The sequence below is a fragment of the Diabrotica virgifera genome, chromosome 5, assembly GCF_917563875.1.
Source record: "Diabrotica virgifera virgifera chromosome 5, PGI_DIABVI_V3a".
Classification (NCBI taxonomy): Eukaryota; Metazoa; Arthropoda; class Insecta; order Coleoptera; family Chrysomelidae; genus Diabrotica; species Diabrotica virgifera.
The window spans coordinates 262,188,079-262,212,320 of NC_065447.1; positions in this window are offsets into that span (position 1 = coordinate 262,188,079).

Below are 24,242 nucleotides of genomic sequence, written 5' to 3' on the forward strand. Positions count from 1 at the left end.
TAATTAAAAAGTAACACAGTAATTAATTGGAGGGGAAGTAATGTATAAAACATTGATAAATTGAAAAAAAACCTTTTTTATAATAATAATTAAAAAATAGGAGTAAATCAAAATGCATTCTGGATAAAAGATATCTATAAAAGAAGTTTGTACTAAAGTAAAGCCCAACAGCGCCAAGAAAGTATAACGATACATGGAAAACAAATTAAAATAGTGGAAAAATATAAATATCTGGTACAATAATTAATAAAAATAATGAATACACAGAAGAGATTAAAGCAAGAATAAGACAGGCCAGAAATGCTGTCAACAAACTGAAAAAAGTATTTTGTAGCAGTAGACCTAGCATCTGTAAAAATATTAGTACATTTGGACGTTGAGAGGTGACTCAAATTTTTTTGCAGAAATTTCGTAATTAAGTTTCCTACAATATAGAATTGGTTAAAAATTTAAAAAATAGTCACCCTTGTTGCAAAATAGCAATAATTGCGAAAAAAACATACAAAAACAAGTATTCGCATTTTACGTTTTTCAACCATTTATGCTACACTTAGGATCTTCATATTTCACCCAGAAAAACTTTATGATACAGTAAACTAATACTGTAAAAATTAAGATCGGTTCAATAGATTTTGCAAAATAAATTTTGCAATCCAACTTTCGCAAAAAAATCATTTTTTCAAAATGTTACAGGACTGAAAATAAAGCAGATAGAAATTTTTTTTGCTTATAGAAGTGTCAGGAATTTTTTTAAATAAACATTAATTTTTAGTGCTACGCGCAGGACAGCGGTGTTCGATTCACACAAGTTGATTTCCACCAAAATTTCTTCCAATCTTTATCTAATATATTATTTTCTTACTCTATATTTTGTTGTATGTTCATATTTTAATTCCACAAAAATCAAACTAATTTGATTATTGTTTGTGAAAAATTGTGTAAACCATTGCAAATGTTTAAAAATAATACACTTTTATTTTCTAAGTTAAAATATATGAACTTTTTTGCTAAAAAAGTGTTACTTCAAAGGGCAGAGTATGTGTTTTCATTTTGCAATAAACAAATTTATTTATTTATTTAGAAATGTACTAAAAATTAAAATTTATCAATCATTATCAAAGGTCATTGGAATGCCCAATCAGAGCGAACGTATCCGCTGTCCTGCGCGTAGCACCAAAAATTAATGTTTATCTAAAAAAATTCCTGACGCCGTGATAGTTAACCGATTTTAATTTTGCAAATTGCAAATGAAAGGTACAGTATTCTTTTATACGCAAAAAAAAATTGTCAACATGCTGTTTGCTTTATTTTTAGTGCTGCAACATTTTGAACACATGAAATTTTTTTTGCGAAGGCTGGATTGCAAAATCTACTAAACCGATCTTAATGAAATTTACAGTATTGTTTTATTATATCATAAACATTTTCTGGGTGAAATATGAAGGTCCTAAGTGTAGGATAAATGGTTGAAAAACGTAAAATGCGAATACTTGTTTTTTTATGGTTTTTTCGACAATTGGTTCGACAAAATGGTTTTATGACAATTATTGCTATTTTGCAATAAGGGTGACAATTTTTAAAATTTTTCAGTGAATTCTATATTGTAGGAAATTTAATTACGCAACTTTTATGTCGGTGCAACTTTTCTCGAAAATGAATACTTTTAAAGTTATAATCAGAAAACCAAGAAAAAAATAGAATTTTTCCTTCATGTTTTGACATTTTGATTATTTAAACAATGTTTCGGACCTTTTTGAGTGGAAGGATAACTCAAATATTATTATATGAGTTATTTTCAATCAACTTCTGCAAAAAAATATGAGTCACCTGTCAACATCCAAATGTACTAATATTTTTACAGATGCGCCCTGGTCTAATATGGCGGTCTTCTTCCAAGGTAACCATCCAAGCCGCCATATTTTCCTATATCTTCTAATATATTTCTACACTTTATGATTGCCCTGTATATCTACCAACCCTATTATTAATTTTATCTCAAAAATTTAACACAAAAAAAAACAATCTCTTTCAGAAATTAATAAAACACAGAGAAGTTATTTCTATTTACTCTTGAGTTATTATTCCCCATTTCATTATGAGTAAGACCTCAAAATCCCGTTTCAGACTGTTATTAAATCCAGCTCTAGACTCAGTTCTGCGTCTGCTGATTATGCCGCAGCAAAAATATAGGCACCAGTTCAACAGGGTGACCCCAACGGTGAGTTTTAGGTACACGAGGGACATTTTTCAGCTTGTTATATCGGAAAAAGGAGTCAATTTCGATATAAAAGAAGCTCATAAGAGTAATAATCGGTAAATAGGGTAATATGAGAGATAATTTTAAAAGGGGAAAATATTAATCATATGTTATATTAAGGGGGTAGTCCTTAGGCTAGAATCTTGGTCCAACTCTATTTAAATGTATTTATTTTTTTTCGAATCCTGATAAAACTAATAAATATTTTTGAAAAATTTAAACACAGAATGAAAGATTACATTATTACCGAGGGCCGAAAGTCCCTTAGAATAAATAATAAAGTTTTCTTTTGAATAAAATATTTGGAATCAATGTTGTTCTGAAGCTATTTCCTTGTGGCATTTTTATAATCGACTATTTTCAATGGGAAATAAGCCACAATTTTACCAAAAAAAATTGATTTTATTAACGTTTCGACGCCCAAGTTGGGTGTCGTTGTCAAAATACAAAATAATACTAAATTAAACAAAAATGTTGTTACTTAGCAAAAAATTCTTCTAATAATTTATTTAATCTGACTCATTTATATCGGCAATTTAGACATGTATTATATTGCCAATATTGATAAGTTGAACGCAACTTTGGCACAGTACAAATGACATGTTCACATTTCCTTTTTTTATCTCTAATCAGTAATTTCTGGTGCATTTTGGCTGCCTTTATTGTCCAGTATCAGCTGTAAATGGTCAGTCTGACCTTTTTTTCATAATTCGGTCTTCTTTGATGTCTCGCTGCTCCTTCTATACGAGCTTGAGCAATATGAGTTGGTATTTTCTTTGTTAATATTTTCCGATCAACTCGTTGCATTTCTCCAATTTTTATGGCCATAAGGTCCATTAATGTGAGGTTGATTTTATCTGCTTCATTAAAGGCACAGGCTGCTAACCAGGAGGATATCTCTACCATATGTTTGCCACAAAATGTATTTTTTGGAGGAATTTTCTAAATAAAATACTTCGACTGCCTTTTAAATAACTACCAGATCCAGGAATTTTTTTCGATTTTGAAAACAGTTTTCGAGAAATTTCAATAATAAAAAACAGGTGCTTCTCTTAAAAGTATTAGAAATAAATTATCAAGTTGCAGCTTCACAGGTCAGGTGTTGGGCGCCATGTTATACCTACACAAACGAGTTTTAGCTCGGGTAGGTACTGTTATCCCCCATAATATCCCCCATTATATTCAATATAATAGCGAACACATTATCAGTCGAGTTTTTGGGGCATGGTAAGGTGGAGCAACTATAGGAGGAAGAAAAATAAAAAGACCTATGTTATGCTGATAACACTGTTATATTGGCGACTTTGCCAGAAGAACTGAAGCAAGTTATGAATAGGCTAGTCACGGTGAGTACGGAATATGGTTTGAAAATAAATATACACAAAACCAAAGTAATGATCATCATATATATAATAAGCGAGTCTTCTACAACTGTCGCCGCTTCTCGCATCCTAATTTCCAACGTTTTCTGTCGAAGCAATCTTCAGTTTTTAGGTCTCTGGCGGTCATTGCATCTTCGACATCTCTCCAGGATCGTCTTGGTCTACCTCGTTTTCTTCTAGTGGGTGGAGTCAATTTTTCTATTTTTTCGGCCATCTATTTTCAGGCATTCTCTGAAGGTGTCCATACCAGTTAAGTCTTTTGGCTTCGATTGTGTCTATTATATCTAGATCAATTTCCATTTGTCTCCTAATATCTTCGTTTCTCACTCTATCAAGTCTAGTGAGTCAGCAACATCGTCTCCAATAGTTCATTTCCATCGCCTTAATTTTTGACTTGTTCCTTTGGTTGATTTCCCAGAGTTCAGCGCCGTACAACCCAATACTTTCTATTATTGTTTTATACATTCTTCTTTTATTTTCTTATGTTATTTTATTACTCCACAATAGTCCGTGTAGCTGTCTGGTGGCTGATCTTGCTTGGCCAATCCTGGAATGTATTTCGTCGTTACTCCCTGCTTTTGAAGTTATTTGGACTCCTAAGTATTTGAAGACTTCTGTTGGGTTTATAGTTCCCATTTCAATAGGATTAGATATAAGAAATAAAAGAGAATTAAAAGAAATAATAAATAGAAAAAGACAAAATGAATGGGAAAATTCAACAAAATCTAGACGTGTATACAATTTTATACCAATATTAGAAAATATTCCAAATTATTTTAATCCAAAACAAGGATTAGTATACTTTTTAACAGGACATGGACCGTACCCAACATATTTGGAAAGATTTAACTTAAAAGATGATGCATATTGTGAATGTGGAGAACTAGGTACACCAGAACATATAGTGTTACATTGTGAAAATACTATAGAAAATGAAGAACATAGAGAAATTAGAAGAAGATTAGAAAGAATTGAAATAAAAGATATATTACAAAATGAAGAATATTTTGGAATATTCAACAATCTAACAGAAATAATATCTAAAAAACAACAAGAAATCTATAATAATAGAAGAAGACAACAAATAATCCAACTCTGATGAAGTTGAGTAAGATAAAGTTAAAATAAATAAAATAAAATATAAATTCAAAAATAGATATTTACAATTATAATAATAATAATTCAATATAAAATATATAAAAAAAATAATAATTCATTAAATTTAAAAAAAAAGACTACCAACTCTCTTCTGAAAATAGAGGGACTGTCTTTATAACTTAGAAAGGAGTTGATAGTACCAAAAATATTTTAACAAATGTATATTGTTTAAATTTGTTAAATGTATTTGTTAAATGTAATTAATAGATTATGGCAAATTAATTAGTATATTGTAAAAATAGATTAAGTAGTTTAGTAAAAAATGTAAAAATATAAAAAAATATCTGTAATCCCATCAGGAAAAAACGACCTGGATTAGTCACTAGAGGCCTGGTCATATGTATAAACAATAAATAAATAAAAAAAAAAGTTCCCATTTCAATTTGTAGGCGTTCTGGTGTTTCTCCTACAAATAAGTACTCGGTTTTTTGTATATTAATTGTAAGGCCCCACTTAGTGTACTCCTCTTCCAGTTTTCTGAGCATATAGTCTATATCACTCTCGTCTTCAGCTAGTAGAATGGCTTGGTCGACGATCATCATAGAATCAGAAATAACCAAACAGGGATAAGAAACATGGCAAGTTACAACATGGTCAAACAGTTTAATTACTTAGGCTCCGTGATTGGTAACAGTGGAGGATGAGAAGACGAGATCCGTCGACGTATCACAATGGCCAAATCGGCAACATAACATTACAGTCAAACTCGCAAAACTATTAAAGCACACTGACATTACAAATAACACACAACTACTTGTTCACATGGACCTCAAAAAAGCTGATTCAAAGTGTATAATCGCATTTGAAATGTGGATCTATGTAGAATGTTGCACATTAGAATAGAATAGAATAGAAATATGCTTTATTATCTTGAAAAATTTAACAATTTTATAGACAAAGCTTACAAGAATCATAAATAAAAACAATAACAAATACAATTTACTAAAATTATACAAATCGTCAATATAAATAAAACATAATAAAGTCAAATAAAAATCAGTAACAATCTATTGCAAAATTTAAAAAAAATTGCAAATTGCGTAATCTACCTTAAGAAATTTAATAAGTGATTTAATAAGTTATGCTGCTGCATATGACACTCAAATATAGATTAAGATTCTACTTATACATAAGAATACTGTAATTTCTTAGTTATTGGTTAAGAAACTCTGCTATTGAATAATATGGTCTTTCAGATAAATAGGCTTTTGTCATTTTACGGAACTTGGGGAAAGATGTTGCAGATTTAAGTTGTAGAGGGAGATGGTTGTATAGTTTTTTTGCAGAATATAATATAGATTTCTTTACTAACTCACTGGACGGGATCGGTAAATAGATGTCAAAAGTAGAATTTCTGGTGGAATAGTCATGTCTAGGTCTTTCTGGAAAGACATGTAGATGTTTACGAATTAAGCAAACAGTTTCTAAAATATATAAAGAAGGTTATGTTAGAATTCTGTGATCTTTAAAGTAGCTTCTGCAATGTGTTGTTCTTCTGAGGCCAAACAGATATCTGATTGCTCTTTTTTGCAATTTAAAAATAACATCGGATTGGGCAGCTGTACCAAAACCCCAAAAGGCAGACCATATCGAAGATGGGACTCGAACAATGAAAAGTATGTTATTTTGGAAGAGGCTAAATCCATTTCCTTCGAGACAGATCTTATTGCAAAGCAAGCTGAGGATAGTTTCTTGCTTAACACATCGATATGAAGGGACCATTTAAGGTTGCTATCTAAAAAAATACCAAGAAACTTTACAGAATCAACGATACTGATCTGGCTGTTATGAAGAGGTAAGGGTTGAAGAGTTCCTTTATAGGGTAATGCGACTGTTTTATCTACGTTGAAAGAGAGTAAATTAGAATCTGACCAGGATTTTATTGTGAGTAGATCAGAAGTTATAGTAGCATGAAGAGTTGCGATATTTGAGTTGCTCCAAGTGATACTGGTATCGTCAGCAAAAAGAAAAACTTTTCCATCGATTTTTAAACTAGTGATGTCATTAATAAGGAAAAGTAAAGGACCCAATACTGAACCTTGTGGTACCCCACATACAACATTTCTGAGACTAGAGTCTGTATCATTTGCTCTAACCAGTTGTTTCCTATTTTCCAAGTAAGATTGAAACCAGTTCAAAGAAATACCTCGAATTCCATAGAAATCTAGTTTTTTTATCAAAATGTCGTGATTTACACAATCAAAAGCTTTGGCATAATCACAAAAAACAGTGGAAGTGTGGAGATTATTGTTTAATGCTTGATAAACCTCATGTAGTACAGAAAACATGGCATCGGTGGTACATTTATTATTTAAAAAGCCGAACTGATTTTGTGATAAAATCTTGTTATCAACGAGAAAGGACATAAGTCGGGCTTTTAAGAGTCTTTCAATAATTTTTGAGAGTACCGGTAGTAATGCAATAGGTCTATAATTGCAGGCAATAGATTTTTCACCACCCTTATGAAGAGGAATAATGATGGCCGTCTTTAGGCACTCTGGAAATTTACCTTTCTCAAAAGAATCATTTATTAGAGAGATGAGGACTCCCAACACATTGTCTGGGAGATTTGAGAAAATTTTTATGGATAGTCCATCGGTACTACAGGAAGATTTGCTTTTGATACTCTTGATTGTTTGGATCAGTTCAGATTTACCAATCGGTCTTATAAAGAATGAATTCGAAACCTTTCTTGAATTAGGGAGATAGGAAATGGGATCTTGTTGTGACACAATAGTTGATGTTATATTTTTACTCACATTAACAAAGTATTCATTTAGATTTTCTGGGTCTGGAAGGGAAAATGTTTGAGCTGTGTGAGTTTTACTTCGAAGATCGTTTATTATGGACCAAGTTTCTTTTGCAACACTTTTGGAGCTTCTGAGGCGACTTTGATAATACAATTTTTTAGCCGATTTTATAAGTTTTAAATAGATTGCCCTGTACTTGGTGATATATTCAATAACAGAGACGTTGGTAGTAAATTTTTTGATATACAGTAGTGAACGCATGTTTTTGGCTGATATGCGGACACCTTTGCTAGTCCAGGGTTTGCGATGTTTTTGCTTAATTGTGATTAAAGGAAATGCTGTATTGAAGATACAGACCAGCTTATTCAAAAAATCACTGAAATTATGATCGACGTCCAAGGAAGGAAAGTGCCACTCAGAGGTTAAGCATAAATTTTGGAATTTACGAAAGTTCCGACCGGAAAAAATCCTGCCTAAACGTCGAGTTTTCGAGGAGGACTTGCTAAAGATGTTAAACTTCGTATAAACCGCTTCATGATCAGATAGTCCCGCATTAACAGTTGTAGCGCAGACATCAAGGGGTGAGAAATCTGAGACAATATAATCAATTATGGTAGATGAAGTCTTTGAAATCCTTGTAGGAGAATCAATGTGCATTGATAGACCATATGATTCAAATATGTTGACCAGGGATATTTGTGTAGCACAAGCAGCAGCATAATTAATGTTGAAGTCCCCGCATAAAATTTTTCTGCTTCTATGTGGCAGGTCATCTAACAAATTAAGCAGGCTCTGAAAAAATAGTTCCACGGAAGAGTCAGGTGATCTATAAATGCAAATAATATAAAGATTAAGGTTCTTACTGTAAACTAAGGAAAACTCAAAGAATGCTTCACTTAATAGAAAGTCATATTTTGTTACTAGAGAAAAATCATTATTTGTAGAAAGAATTAGGGTGCCTCCATGAGCTGAACTTGGACGGTCATACCTAGCAATAGTGGAATATTTTTCTACAAAAAAAAGGCTCGTTGACTTCAAGCCAGTGCTCAGTAACCGCAACTATCGGTGGAAACCCTAATTCCTCTAGAAACAGAAATAATAACATCTGCACAATGTTTCATCGCACAAAAAATAATTCAATACTAGAAGAGCTAACCATAAGAACTGGACTCACTACAACTATCAACCAAAATATAGTGAGATATTTTGGACATATAACTAGAAGAAGAGAAGGCATGTTGCTCTTAAAGATGTCTCCTATCATATGCCGCCATAGCGACGAATAACACTTGCTTGGGCGGCTTGGTATTTCTATGAACATATAAACTTAATTCCTAAATTTTTTACTTTTATGAATTATTAACAACTAACTATGAAGTATCATACCGAAAGATAATAAAGCAATATTGGTTGAATCATTTCGACTGCAATGTCAAAAATTTTAATTGGAAAACTAAGTCAAGAAACAACGAACAATATCGCAATATCTGGGCTTAATTTAATAACTTTATACCAAACACGTTTAAGTATTAAATTCTTATCTTGGAATTCTACAGTTACTGAGTAAGTTTACAATTTCAAATATTTAGAAACATAGTTTTGCAACGACTGCAAAACTAGAAACTCTAGCAGCAACAGATTATGCACGCGGCGCGGCGCACCGACGAAATTTGAATTATTTTTGCAAAGTTCCTAAGCTCCGAGGACGCCATTATTTACGTGACGAATTCATTTAATTCGGGGAATTTCTTCAAATATTTCACGTAAAATTTTATAGTATCATGAGAGATGGGTTAGGGTTTATACAGTGACTTATTTTTTTCATTCAAGACAGCGGTTCTCAATATGTGGTGCATGTACCACTTATGATTATTATTTGCGGTGGTACGCAAAACGCAATAAATACGGCCAAAATCAGCACCACTTATAGTTAATGAGACTACCGAACTAGATAGGTATTTCAGTTAGGTGGTACCAAAAAAATAAAAAATAAAAAGATGAGAACCACTGATTCAAGGGTTTAGGCATTTGGGGAAAATTCTGATAAGGAACTTCGCTACGTCTTTTTAACGGGTGTTTTACACTTCTTTTGGCGTTCCTTTCGGTTTGTAACTTAATGTTTATTTACTTAGTAGATTGTCATCTATTCTATGTATTTATATGTGTGAAGATTTTGTTTTGTATATATTTTTTATTGATTAAGTACATATTAACACGTTGGTTGCCGTGAGACACAACTGTTGTGTCTCATGTTGTTATTGATAATAGCTGCGTTACATACCATAGTTGTCTCAAAAGCATAGAAAGCTCAATCTTCTGTAGCACTACATCACAAAGCTAACAAGTGAGTTTTACAAGTAGCAAAGTTTTTTTAGTTGCGTTCGTAGTTGTCCAGGTTTCAACTCCATATAAAAGGACAGAAAGTGCAGTTTTCCAATGCATTATACAGTGGAACCCCGATAAGTCGGCCCCCGATAATTCGGAAGTCCGGCTAACCCGGACCGATTTTCATCAGACAAACATTGCAACAATAAAAATGTATGTAATATAATATTTGAGAGATAATGTGTATTCGTGTAATTTGAACTATACGATAGTAAAAATGACTCATGGCACAGGGCGGCAGAATGACGTTCATTGGCTCGGATTATCGGAAACAACAGGCACCTGTATTCCTTTATTTATTTGAAACTGTCTTAGCATTGTTCAAAAAAGACTAAAAGACTATTTAAAAAAATCTTTTTTAAACAATGGTCTTAGTCTCCACTGCTCTTAAATAACATAACATTGTTCCGATTGTGACCGTATTGTGTGTAGTACAGTCGTATTTTTCGCTTCCGTTCTGTAATCGTGCTTCAGATAGGTTTGTGTTTGCGTGTTTTTTGTCTACGCATGAGTTTTTTACCAAGAAATGAACAATACTCTATACAACTATACGTAATTTAGATATGTACTGAGCATATATATTTCATGTTATTTCAATTATAACGGATTTTATCGGTAAGTATACCGTATTTTATTAATTTTTACCATATTCTCTGGCTAACCCGGATTTTCGATAACCCGGATCGGCCGTGGTCCCGATTAATCCGAGTTATCGAGGTTCCACTGTACTGATTTCATCTTATGGAAAACACTTCTGGCCATTTCAATGTGTCGTTTTATTTCAAGGCTGCGGTCCCATTGTTCATTTAGCTCACATCCCAAATATCTAGGTTCCTTCTCTAAAGTTTTTCTTTATTGTTATTACTAACAATCATAATTTTTGTTTTTTTTTTATGTTCAGAGCCATTCCTTCTCTAAAGTTTTTCTTTATTGTTATTACTAACAATCATAATTTTTGTTTTTTTTTTTATGTTCAGAGCCATTTCATACCTCTCGAAGTACTGCATAGTGCGATCAACCAAATTTTGTAGTCATTCTTTGCTGCCCACAAGGAGTATTGTATCGTCTGCATATCTAAGATTATTTAGAAATGTCCCGTTAATTGATATAGTATCAATGACGACTCTGATGGTGTACGTTTGAGTCATTTGAGGTTTGCGGACGACATAGTATTATTCAGTAGGTACAGATATCAAGGAACTGAAGCAAATGATGAAGTAATTAAACCAGCAGTCAAATAAAATAGGTCTCAAAATGAATCTTCAGAAAACAAAAATAATGAGTAATGTACAAACTAATTTTGTAATTGACAACGTCAGTCTTGAAAATGTAGACCACTATATACCTATATCTTGGAAACACCATTAAAATCGACAAAGAAAACCAAATAGCCGAAATAAAAAGACACATACAATTGTCTTGGATAGCTTTCGGCAAGTGAAGCTTTATCTTGAAGAATAAAGATATACCAATGTGTCTAAAACGCAGAGTTTATGACAAATGTATCTTGCCTGTAACTACATGTGGACTGGAGACCATGGCCTTTACAAAGAAAACCTTAGAGCAGCTCAGTACAACACAAAGAGCGATGGAGAGGGCCATGTTAGGGATTAGTCTGAGAGACAGAATTCGGAATATCGACATTTGTGAAAGAACAAAGATTACTGATGTCGCAGAACTTATAGCAAGGCTCAAGTGGCAATGAGTCGGAAATGGACAAAGAGACTAACAAACTGGAGACCACGAGAGAACAGGCGAGGAGTAGACAGACCGCAGACGAGGTGGGCAGATGATATCAAACAAGTCGCGAGCAAGCAGTGGATGAGAATTGCCAAGAGTGGAAATCAATGGAAGCAAATGGAAGAGGCCTATTTTCAGCAGTGGACGAACACAGGCTGAAGAAGAAGAATATGGCTGTTTAAACATCTCTTCTAAGCATATATTAAAATGTACAGGGGTAGTACACACATTTCTTGGTCTACATGTAGTTTTGTAATGATTCTCACATCCTGATCATCTATTTCTATGTCCCGTAATATGTTTGCAAGACTTCTGTATTATATTTTGTCGAAGACTTTTTCAAAGTCAACTAGACATATGAATACGTTACAGATGACATCTCGACACCATTCTATGAGTATGTACATATATAGTAAATAATACCTCTCTAGCGCGAAAGCCTTTTTTAATTCCCAGTTGGATCCTATCACTCTATCGTCTAGTTTTTTTGAAGACACGCTCATCGTTCATGTATCAGACATATTATACAGTTCGTAAGAAAGCTTTTAAAACATTGCTCATCAAGCTGATCGTTCTGCGTTCTTCCTATTTCATTCCGTTGGATTTTTTGCGTATTTGGATGAACTCAGATATTAGTCATTCTTTCGGAATTTCCCCGATATAGTAAATTTAGTCTTTTAGGCCGAAGACCAAGAGGAAGATCTGCAGCACGATGGGCAGATCAAATAAGGACTTTGGTAGGAAAATCCTTACACGAAACCGTCCATATATATAGCACAGGATCACAACCAATGGAGACAGCAAGCTAAAAATATTAGAGTATAACCACGTCCTGAGAAGGGCTTAAAGAATGAGGAGGATCGCCCTCTAGTTTATAATGTCCATTTTCTGTAGTGTTAAGTTGTCCTTATCTTTCGACTTTCCAGACTTCCTTGTGCATTCGTTCTTTTATCTGTTACTAGCTTCTTTTAGTTTTTAGAAAATCTACGGTTTCATTTTGATTTAAATCTGTCTCCTGACATCCCCCGATAGTACTATTTCTAGGTCTACCTGTTGTCAAGGAGGCTCCGCATAAGACAAATTTACACCAAAACGTCCGTAGTTCTCAGTACAAAAATAAAACTATGTATACCGTAGTATGGTTAGAACGTCCTTTAACGGGGAATAAGTGAAATTAATGTCGACTCGATTCAAGTTCTCTGTTTAACCCAGATATGACAATATCAAAAGGCACCGCTAGGAAAATATTCGAATATGCGGTTCAGAGAACCTGTATGAAACGCGTCTTTATACTCTAATACAGAGTATGGTATTAGTAAAATTAGAAAATCTACGGTTTCGTTTTGATTTAAATCTGACTCGTTTCATACAGGTTCTCTGAACCGCATATTGGAATATTTTCCTAGCCGTGTCTTTTGATATTGTCATATCTGGGTTAAATAGAGAACTTGAATCGAGTCGACATTCATTTCTCTTTTAGTTTTGTTAGATTAATTCATGTTGGTGGCTGTTTTTATTTTCTTTAGTGTGAGTTGTGTAGGTACCAGAATTTAAAAAAAAACTATTCAGGATTGTCGGAAGTTTATAATTAACTGTAAGAATGTACGTAATATGTAGTTTTTTTAGTGATTTTTTGTGAACACCTTGTACATGCGGTGAAATGTCAGCTCGCCAGTAGAATATTCACCAAGCAGCAGCGCTTATTTGCATATTTATGACTGGATAAGGAGAGGCGGCTACCGCCGAGAATTCACTTGTAAAGAGTTTATTAAACTTCAGATTATCAAGTCTTTTTTATTTGACTGAGTTATTTAATCAATCATTTATTTAAATCCAAAGAGGAAAAAAGGAAAAAGAAGCAGCCCCGCAGCGGGAAAACTATAATAGGGGACCGTAAGAGGATTTGCCAACTGGCGCGGTTTTTAATAAGATTTAGCTCACAATAATCAAACAAAACAAGAATAACTTTAAATTTAAATTTAAAAAAGAACTTCAAATTTTAAAAACGAAACTCTACGACCAATGTATTCTTCCGGTCCTTACTTACGGATGTCAAACATGGACGTTCACAAAAGCGAATTTGGACAGAATTGCGAAAAAACAAAAAGCAATGGAAAAACAAATGATCAACATAAGACTATCAGATAGAAAAAGGAATTCCTGTGTAAGATATATCACAAAAGTTAAGGATGCTACTCGTCAAGCAGCTAAACAAAAATGGAAGTTTGCCGGTCATACTATTAGACAAAAAGACGAAAGATGGAATAAAATTATTACAGAGTGGAGACAATGGACATACAAACGAAAGAGATCGAGACCACGTATGCGATGGGTAGATGACCTAAAACACCAAGCCGGCTCAAAATGGATGCACATAACTCAGGATAGAGAAAGATGGAGGAGCGAAGGGAAGGCCCATGTCCAATATTGGATGTCGCAAGGCTGATAGATAGATAGATATAACTTTAAATTAATAAGCTTTATATCTTTCAATTCTGAAGTCCGAACTGGAATATGCTCTACGTCAACTAAAAAACAACAAATCTACAGGAAAACACGTAATACCAGCTGAGCTACTAAAGTTAATCAATGAGGAAAACTTAGACCATGTTTGACAATATACAGTATAGGAGTGATCCCTAAAAGATGGCTGGAATCCGTTTTCACTGGCTGAAAGGAAGAACGCCAAATAATGCCACGGCTTCCGGCTTATAAGTATACTAAATGACATTCTGAAGCTTTTCACCTCTGAGGTCACTGGTCAACAACAATTTGGCTTCAGGAAAGGTATGGGGACACGAGAAGCAATATGCTGTCTTCAAACTCTGGCTTAAAGTTGCAAAGATCAACAAGCAGACCTTATTGCCTGTTTTATAGATTTTGAAAAGGCGTTCAACAGGGTGCAGACAGCAATCATAAAGACCAAAAGTAAAACATCGAGGCCAATTGAAACAACGAGGTGTCAGACAGGGTTGAGTACTATCATCGATATCATAAACGTCTACTCGGGGGTAATATTTGCGAACGCTTTATTGCACTCTTCAAAAGGTATCAGGATAAACGGACAAAAAATAAATATTATCCGTTATGCAGATGACAGTGTGTTAATGACTGATTCGGACCATAGTCTCCATATTATATCGTTAGATAGGGTCACTGAGAGTTGTGAAAAAATGGGGATGAAGATGAATACTGCGAAAAATTTCAGTCTTAGATGTCAATTTCTGCATTGCTATGTGTGGTCAATACTATTGTATAGAACGGAGGCCTGGAGGCAACATAATGGTAACAAACAAGTTAAGGGCATTTGAACTCTGATTTTATATGATCTTGAAAATATCTTGGACAATCCACACCTTCAACGAAAATATCCTGAGGAGAAGAGGTACAGATATGGAGCTGTTAAAGATGATCAAAGTTAGCAAAGTTCTACGACATATAATGAGAAACTAAAAGTACCGCCTCGCGCAACCGTTCAATTAGGGGAAGATTTAAGTACAACGGGGCGACCTCAAAAGGCGCCAGAGTTCTTGGCTTAAAAATATCAGACACTGGACCTTCCTTGATTCAATATCTTTGTTTAGAGCCGCATTGGACAGAGACAGAATTGCTAGTGTAGTTCCAAAATTCCACCAAATGATACAGCGCCACAAGAAGAAGACTAATTGATTAATGACCATCATAAGATAACCAACAAAATATATCATATAAATAAAATATATAATATACAAAATATACAAAAACTTGTGTATAAAATATTAACAATAAAATAAACAAGTTTGCAACTCCTGCAAACCAAACTCTTTCAGAATTTATTGCCTTCGATAACAGCAACACATTTAAAAGTTTATAAAAAACAACAATTTCGATCATCACGCGGATCGCTTTAGTCTTATTGTGTTCGACATCAAACATTTTCCGGAACATCGTGAACAATTATCGCAACGCGTAACAAAACTAAAACTGCATTTCAAAATCCATCCACCAAAACGTAGCGACATGACCCGATAGTTGACAGGTAGCCATCACTTCAAATTTTTGATTTAATGGCGATTTTAATGGTGTTTGTTTTCTGGTAATTGGCAGCTGACTCCTGATGCATAACACTTTATTTAAAACAACTTTTTTTGAGTGTGCATGTGTTCGGGTGTGTGACGAGTATATTGAATTGGGCGAGGCATGTACCTGCTCATAAAAAATACTCCAACAAAAATTAAATTTCGAATTCTACGGTCGGAGCCGCAGGATTTTTAATGAAACTTCGTTGTGAATCGGCGTAATTAACATACGTATTGTTGACACGTGAACAGTTGATAATTTAAAGAGAAAAATAAACGGTGAACACGTTCACGCAACATATTCAAGTAATTTCAAACGAAAAAGAGCTCATAGAACACGATTATGTTAACTGATAAAACTGTTTTTTCAGAGCTTCAGCCAAATCTGCAGCTAAAGCTTTTTTGATACAAAATCATGATATTATGTTGGTGTCGTCGGTTTCACTGTCATACACAGTGTGAGTCATACCTATTAGACTATACGTTAGACTCAGGTTATTTAAACCAAATTATACCTAGTATAGTACGACAAAAAAATGAGAAGGGTAATGCATGAATGTAACTTAATCTATCAATTGTGTAAGTTGCAAATCAAAGGCGTTATTTACTAATGAGAAAATCAAAATAGTATCAATTGTCAAAATGATAAGAGGTCTGGATCCCGCGTATGAAAAAAAAGTTGATTAATAGAAAGCTGAAAATTTGTTAATAGCTTAAGGGTGTCTAGTCGGACAAACTTTGATATATGGGAATACTGGAACAGGGGAAGTTTTAATTGTGGAACAGGTTAAAAATTTGGAACGGTCAGACCACGAAAACGTCACATGCAAACGATTAAACTCTCATGCAAAAATCAGACTGCTATTTATCACCAAATCGGCGTTTTAATGAGTGGAACATGTAAAATATGTTAAATGACAGGAATTATGACAGGTGATAAATAGCAGTCTGATTTTTGCATGAGAGTTTAATCTCTGTTCGGAGAGTTTAAGTCTGTTCTGTCGGACAAAATAAATGTGTCGTTTTCGGGGTCTGTCCGTTCCAGATTTTTAAATCGTTCCACAATTAAAACTGCCCCTGTTCCAGTGTTCCCATATATCAAAGTTTATCCGACTAGACACCCTTAAGCTATTAACAAATTTTCAGCTTGCTATTAATCAACTTTTTTTTCATAGGCGGGATCCAGACTAAGTAGCGGTAATCAAAATATACAGCTGTATTAATATAATAACACTATGTATAAAAGTATAAATTATGTTTTACATCTTAAGTCTGAATAATTGTGTTCCGTGATTGGGTTGAATGCGTGTGATAACTTTATGGTCCACGGAAACAAATAAAATAATATCAAATAAAACGTAAAACAACTATCAATAATATATTTATTTCGGTAAAGAGCGTGCTTATTTCTCGGAAAGGGTGTGTTTTGACCTTTCCGACTGACCGCTAAATGAGGTGTATTATTTCGTTTAGCGAGAAAAGTTATTAATGCCTGGTTGCACCAACACATCTTAAGCTTAAGATGTGCCTTAAGCTCAGCTTACGATACATACGCGTTGTACCATGGAGTCTTAAATCAATTTTCAGCTTACCACAATAGATTGCCATCTGGATTGCATAGATAAAAATCGAAAATTTTGGTGCAACGTAAGTGACACTTAAAACGACCCTACGTATAAGCTGAGCTTAGCTAAGATGGAGTTTAAAATTTGTTGGTGCAACTAGGCATAAAACTAGTAGTTAAAATAAGTATAGTAATTGTAGCTTACCGCTACAATCGTATCAATGTTTTTACTCGTATAAGTAACCTTAAAATAATACGAAAAATAATAATTAAACATGACATTGAACCCAACGTGCTTGGGTTATAAGTGGATGTGTATAAATATAGAAGAGCGGAAAGGCAGTGGATTGGTATTATTATTGTAATTAGTATTTGATACTGTAAAGGTGATTGCGACAGGACGTTGAGCAGGTCGCTTACTGTTATTGTAAATACGTTATTATGGTTTAGTCATCGATAGTGTGGATTGTAAATATAATGCATTTAAACAAGAAATTGAGTTTTAATTGATTTGAACCAGAAAGGCACATGATCCTAATCACCAACATATTTATTTATAACACAGCTGTAACAGCATACGTATTCACGATGAATTTTAGTAAATTAGAATTTGTTCAGCACAAAATACTCAAATCATTAACACTTATATGGCGTTTCATGAAGGCAACTTAAAATTCTTTTCTACATCAAAATTGACTTTTTTGAGAAAAATGTATTTAAGAAAGATTAAAATAGGTAGATAATAATGTTAAATAATTTGTTTAGATAATTAATCTTCAAATAACAAATACATTGATTGTTGGTAAAAGCGATTTTTATTCGTCATATGTAGGCCACTTCGTAGATGGAGTGACATCTCCAACTCCATAAAGGTATCAATTCACCAATGAACAAGCAAAATTGCTTATAAATAGGAAGAAGAAGACTTAAGCCTGCGTTCATCAGCTGATCCTGTATCAACTGATCAATGAACTGAAGACAAAGCACCATAAAGAACTACGTGTGTTCGCTAAATAAGCTGTGGAGCAGTTGGAAACTCTAATTTTAATCAAAAAATCATGTGTAATGAGAGTACAAAACTTCAGATGTAGGTAATGACTAGATCTGTAATATTATGGCCTAAAACAGTGGTTTTTCACACGTACCACAAAATTCTTATAATTATTTTTGATACCACTTAACTGAAATACCTACAAGGTGGGTAATCTAATTAACTACAAATATGCTGGATTTTATCTGTGTTTTTGCGTTTTGTGTACCACCGCGCATAATGATATGTACCACCAGTAGTACAAGTACCACAGATTGAGAACCCCTGGTCTAAAAGATTTTTTACTTGGACAGAAGATTCTGTAGAAAGAATACTAGAAACAATATAACATTTTCAATTACCCAACAACTCCAGATTAATTTCATTTGACGTAAAAATTTCTAATGGAAAATCCTTTGTAAAAGGTATAAAAAATAATGTGTGTGTGTACTTTGTACGCACGTAAGAAGTTATACTTCTATTATATGATTTCTTAAAAATAAATATACTTTAAACAGTTTGTTTTATTTTTTTTGAACACCAAACTAATTTTGTGCTTACCGCTTTCAAAAAAATAAAAAAAAGTATATGATTGCACTGGATTCGAACTCACGACCTCTCGATCTCTGGCCGAATTAGTCGAGGCATTGAAGCACAATAAAAGGCCTTACTCTCGATTTTTGGCGCAGTAAGACGGATTTCAATTCAGTTTGGTGCGTTGGATTCGTGAGAATGTCAGGAAATTTTGTGAACTATTGTAATGAATAAGAAATCTGAAATTGCATTTGTGCATAAGAAAAATTCATTTCAAAAGTGCATTTTGAAATAGGCAATTATTATAAATTTGCAACCCGGTAAATAGTTGGGCAACATCCCGATTAATTATTTTAATTATTTTTAATTATTTTTAATCATTTATAAGTCCATATAATAATAGTCTAAGATGTCAATAACCATTAATAATAAACAAAAAAAATTTCCTTATGTGGGAATCGATCCAAATACTAACGGGTCCGTAGCTAAATACACAGACCGCTAATCTACGCAGACACTTGCTAGACAACGGCGATATTAGGTATAAACAAAACAAATTGGTAAGTAAAAATTGTAAAGATTATTTCATTCATAGGAGATTCTGACCAATAGAAAGCTACAGAAATCTGAATTAAATCGATAATTTTTGATAATCTCCCGTCGTTAAGTATATTACGTCAGATGCCCTTCGTTGCTACGAAAAAATATATTCAGTGACATTAATGACAATTAATGTTTTAAAAATTATAAAAGTGATGACTTTCAATCGTCAAATATTTATAAAAACTGTGTGTTTAATGGTACTTACATAAATAAATTACAATAAAATTTTGGTTTTGAACAGTTTTATTCATGAAATAATCGCAACAAATTGCACTCGACCTCTGAAATTAATATAGAATTTTTGCTCTCGTGACACTTTGACATAATTTCACTCGCCTTCGGCTCGTGAAATTAAAACTGTCAAAGTGTCACTCGGGAAAAATTCAATAATTTCAGAGCTCTTGTGCAGTTACTACTGAAAATTACTACATACTTAAATGTATTATAAAATTAATATATTCCTAAATTTTAGAAGAAACATTCGTAAATAGGTATTATTAATATCTATTAATGTTACTAAATGAAATATAAATATTTTGACTTGTCACAATTTGACAATTCACTTTTAACTGAAGTCCCTTAAAATTTTTAAAGCACCGGTGCTTTAAAGTAGCTTTTTTAACGCTCCTATGGAGTGCTATAAATTGAATTTTTAACATGTTTGTAGAGAAATATATTTAAAAACACTAATATATTCTTTCCACACCTTTTCTGGACTGATAAATACATAAATTAAAACATTTAGTAACGAACTCCATACTGCCTGTGTAGGCAGATTAGTAAAATTTCACCCTCAATGAAATCGCGCCTAAAGAAGTATAACTTCAAAAAGGCAGTATAACTATTAACTAACCTTTGTTGTTTCTCTTCCCACAAATTTTAACACGCAACAACCATACATTACATAACCAAACCGTCAACCGTCCACACCACAGCTGTGCTACATCTGCCATATTGGATAATTTTTGACATGTCATTTGAACATCCAATCAGAACAAAGTTATAATGCGCATGCGCCCGGATCATAGGTTTTAACATATAAAAATTCACCCTCATATCGCGCGTAAATAAGTATAACTTCAAAAAATCATCAGCAGTGTTAAGAACAGGTTAATTGCAAGCTGAGCCACCAAAGAAATACCAGGGTGAAAAACCTTTAAATTGTATATAATTATATTGTAATCGCATATTTGCTTAAAATTATATAGGATGGATAGTATTTATAAAGAATTATGCCCTTCGGTAAAGTATGACTTTCTCCATCACGTGGGTTGCAAAGAGAGTTGATGTGTCTCCACATGACGACAGTTAGATGGCAACTCATGTCGTCATGTCGTCGTGTAAAGACACATCAACTCGCTTTGCAACCCCCGTGATGGGAAAAGTCATACTTTGCCGAAAGGCATAATTCTTTATAAATACTATCCATCCTATGGAATTTTAAGCAAATATGGGATTAGAATATAATAATTATTGTATATCAATTAAAGGGTTAAGGGTTATCACTCTTGTATTTCTTTAGTTGTTCAGCGTGTTCTTAACACTGATGATGATTTATATACTTTTATATCTTTATATACCTTTTAGAAAGGATTTTTGATTAAAGATATTTGTGATTGGGGGTATACAGCCAGCTACAGGAAAATTCTTTCTTTTCCTTGTGGATTTTTGAAAAAATCTTTATTTTCGATTGTTGTAGGATCAACGATCAAAGCAAACGATAATCGAAGAACAACATAGAAGAAAAATAATTGTTTTTGCCCTAGAAGCGCACTATTTCATTTATATTTTAATTAACTACCTATTGCCCAAATATTTTATGTTCACCTAAAATGGTTAGCTTATGTCTGTTAATGAAAAACGATGTTGTTTTCTCGATTAATTGATTACTGCGATGCACCAATCGGTTTTTCTTCTTGTTTTTAACCGCTGTACGCCGTCGAAATGGGCACGGTGCGTATAAATACGACAACAAAAAACAGTCCAACAAACAACATGCAGACAAAATGTCAACACGAACTTTTTGTGAAATTTATCGCGGATCGTAGATTAGGACCCTTAATCAAAATAACCTAATAACCGGGTAATGTACGCATGTGTTCACAAAGCAAACGTTGCGAAATTGCATTATAACGACTGTATTTTGGTGGGTATAAAACAAACGAACTTAATTAGAATTCTATAATCGTAATTGCAAATAATAGGCCATGCGCTGATCAAGTTTGAGCATCTAAATTTGGCAGGATTGTGGATCGTTTCGTAATAGGAAAAGTAAACGCAAAATCCACAAGGAAAAGAAAAGGTTGTCCTGTAGTTGGCTGTATACCATCAATCACAAAATTGGAAAGAAACCCTTTGTAAAAGGTATAAAATTTTTTTTTTATTAAAAATCCCTTAAAAGGGCTACATCACAACAAAACGTTTTCGATTTTTATAAAAAATCATCATCAGTGTTCGATCTAAAAATAAGTATAACCGATTTAATGAATACAAAGTTATTATTTAAATTTTGACAAAGGTTAGAGCAAGTTGGTTATACTTACAAACTGGATGCTAGCTGAGCCACAAAAGAAAAATATCTGGGTAAAAACCCTTTACATATAATATAGATGCCTTAAAAGTGCATACTTCGATAAAAAGGCCTGTGATGGTCACATGGCAAACAGGATAATGCCCTAAGGTAAGGTATACAGGTTTCCCAACACGTGGGATCCAAATTGAGTTGATCACATTTCAATGACTTAATGGCAACTGATTGCAAAATGATTGATGTTTCTGAAAGGTGTCAAAAGACAGATAGACAACGTGACGTGGAATTTACCCTGTATTACGACAGCCAACTAATTGTTAGTAAAATATTTAATGAAAATTTACATAGTAATAACAAACATCAACAAAGTTATGGCTATAATTACATTTAAGTAAGTACCTTGAATATGTAAGATGAACGTGAAGTAAGAAATGATTTTTATAATGAGAAATAGCCAGAATCTATGCAGCCATCTATACATGTTCCTATTCTAATTGAAGTAAGTTCAACTGTGCTGTGGAAAATTTGATTTCTATGAATTAAAAGGAGTGTTTGGTTAAATTGTACCAATGGCAGAGTAAATTAGAGAGTCTGTAGTAAATGGAAGTCTGATATTAAAGTAGTGTTGAAATTAAGATAAGTTGTATGAGTCACAGGAGGAAACTGATATGATATAATGATATGTGAATTAATTGGTTAAGGTACCTGAGTGTTGATATTGGAAGTGAAGAAGAATATCAATTGAACTAATAACCTGGCAAAAGTATGAGGTCCTTTTATGTAACATAAGCATCTAGGACTAATCATGTTTATGAAATAGGGATTTTTTTTCCTATTTCTTATTTTTTATACCAAGTTATCGAGTTGAATTGAAAAGGTTTAAAACTGGATGGATGTATGAAGGTGTATTGGAAAACAAGCAATATGTGTAAAATTAGAAGGTAGTGAATAATTTGTGATTTGATATCAGAATTGTTTACTGTAATGAGGTGTGATGAAAAAGGCTGGGCGCCCCAGAAACCAGACCCCACATCTATGGATAAGAGAGTGGAAGAATTAGTATAAAAACCTTTTATAAATATTTTTCTGAAGTTTAGTTGGACCTATAACGAAAACCTGATCAAATGGCGATAAGTTATGAAATTGGGTGGAAAAGAACAAATAGTGTTAGAGTTGTGACTGGTCGATTTAGTAAAAACTGTGGAAAAAGTGAAAGTAGATTATTTTGGAAGACTAGTAGAAGTTAAGGGATAATGAGTTGATGTTAGAAATGTCATCTGTTAGATAAGTAAATATGGAGGAAAGGTTAATATAAATGAAAAAAGAGTTTGGAAACAGCAAAGAAGTTTTGAAATTTAGGTTAAGAAAAAAGTTGACGATGTAAGGGATTGAAGTCACGATTGAAAAACGTAAAAGTAATTTATTCTATCAAGTCGCGTTTAGAGCTGCATTCCCGGGAAATCAGTAAAAAATGGAAATCCCGATTCCCGGGAATTTTTTACAGATTTCCCGGGATTTTAAAATATTTTATTTTAAATTATGAGCGCAGAATTTACTAACTCACAATGAATAAATGATTCTGCTACAATTATTATCTCGGCTTAATAATAATTTTAAATAATTCCACTTAAAATATTTATTTTTCAATTATATTTTAACCCGAGAGCAGTCGCGCTCACTTCTGTCACGTAAGTAGTCGCGCGTAGACAAAAAAATCTCATAATACGAATTTATATGCGAATTTAAAAGAAATTTCTATTGTATAATATTTTTTACGTTAAAAATATCTCTTTCTAACAATTGTAAAGCTAATTGGTTTTCACCAAAGCCGTAAATTTCATAAAAAAATAAAAAATAAAAACAACTTAAGAATAAACAATTTAAAAAAAATTCCCACGCATTACTACAATCTTCCTCGAGGCACTTACGAGTGAAAAGTTATGTTACAAAATTTTTCTTCAAGTTATCACGGAAGAGGATAAAATGTTAGATTTTTTGGCGCGACTGCTCCCGGGTTAAACCTTCCAATTTTTGGGTAAAATCAGAATGTATCACATCCGTCAGCATAAACATTCTTTTGTTTATGCGACGATCCGATTCATTTTGAAGCATCCAGAATTATAACATAAATATTTATTTTGATTTAAAATTATGTTTATGAAGAATTGGTACATAGGAAATTTAATACGGTATTAGATTAGTGCAAATCAGCTGACCTGAAGTTTAAAAAATTACTCACTTCACTAAAAAG